The following is a 1,684-nucleotide window of genomic DNA, read 5'->3' as shown; positions in this document are numbered from 1 at the left end:
TTACTGATTACTTATTGAATTCTTACAATTTGTTTCACACAACCCCCCTTTTTAATTACTTGTTTCTCGACCCCAACCTACAAGTTGGGTTCTTTACTTGATAACAATCGCTTATGCTTCTTTAGGGAGGTGTAATTTGAGCGTATCAAATTCTGGCTCCGTTGCCGGGGAAATTTGTCTTTTAGATTTATTTTAACTACATTATTGAACGTTAGTAAAAAATTTCCTAATTTTACTTTTTCTTTTTGTCTCTCTCAGGTTCTGACTCTAGTGTATGCCAAATGCACAGAGCCAGGGTGAACCACTTACTCCTTACGATCCAGAGTTGAACCGCACTTTGCGAAGAATGAACAATCCAGGAGATCCAGTTAATCCTACCGGAGGAAATCCAGGTGATGCAGTTGAGTTACAACAGCCGAGAGTAATTGGTAGGGACAGCCAGGTTCCAGCTAACAATCAATTGGGAGATACATTGAGGGTGCAAGATCCACCAGGCCCACGACAACATGACAATTTTAGGGGTAACATCAATATAGCAGACTCTGATGGACCTATTGTCCTACCCCCTCTACCTCCAGGGCACACATTTTTGGTGACTAGTAGCTTGATGCAGATGCTTACAGCAAGGGGCTTATTCTCAGGATTGTCATCAGAGGACTCACATGCTCAGTTAGCCAAGCTAAGGGTGGTTTGCAAAAGTTGTGTAGGTAGACCAGATTTGGATATGGATTTCATCGGATTATGAGTGTTCCCTCTATCACTGACAGGCGATGCTGCAGTATGGTTCACTGAGTTTACTTATAACTCAATCTTTACATGGGACCAACTGACGGATTTGTTCCGAGCAAGGTACTATCCAGTGTCCAAGAAGCTCAATCACAAGATAGGGTCAACAATTTTGTAGCATTACCTGGAGAGTCTGTAAGTAGCTCTTGGGACAGATTCACTACATTCGTAAGAGGTGTGCCAAATCACCATATTTCGCTGAAGAAATATTTCTATCGAGGTCAGGATGAAAACAATAAAGTAGTGCTTGATACTATTGAAGGAGGTTCATATGGAGATTGAACATATGCACAGATTTCTGAAAAAACTGGAGAAGATCTCTCGCAACAATAAAGCATGGAGCACTAGGAGGTCAGATACCGGGAGAAACACATTTGCCGTTCAGAATACAAACACCCAGTCTGCGGATTAGATTCGTGAGGATATGGCTCAGATGAGGACCGAGTTAGGGTTGGTATTGAAGCATGTGAGCGGAGGTGCAGAGAAGGTAAATATTGTGAATTACTTGACTAGAACGCCACCACCACTTGAAGAGTGTTACTATGAAGAGGATACTTATGCGGTGAATGATCAGACGGGGCATTTCCGACAAAACGCCCAAGGATACAACGCAGAAAATTGGCACCAAGGTCAATGAAACCAAGGTTGGAACTATGGCAATTACAACCGAGAGGTTCAATATGTCCGGGATGGGAACTTCAATCGTAATAACAACTATAACCGGAACAACTATGGAAACAGAAATGATTGGGTTGGACCCTACGTTCCCCCTCAAAATTGGGAATCTAGTACTAGGGAAGCTGGAGGCAATATGGCGCGTATTGAAGATATGATGCAGAAGATGATGAGAAGGTTTGATGCAACTGATGAGAATGTGAAGGAGATGAGAAACGACTTG

This window comes from Solanum tuberosum, unplaced genomic scaffold (genome assembly GCF_000226075.1).
Source record: "Solanum tuberosum cultivar DM 1-3 516 R44 unplaced genomic scaffold, SolTub_3.0 scf00031, whole genome shotgun sequence".
In the NCBI taxonomy this organism is placed as follows: Eukaryota; Viridiplantae; Streptophyta; class Magnoliopsida; order Solanales; family Solanaceae; genus Solanum; species Solanum tuberosum.
This window is presented reverse-complemented; position numbering follows the sequence as displayed.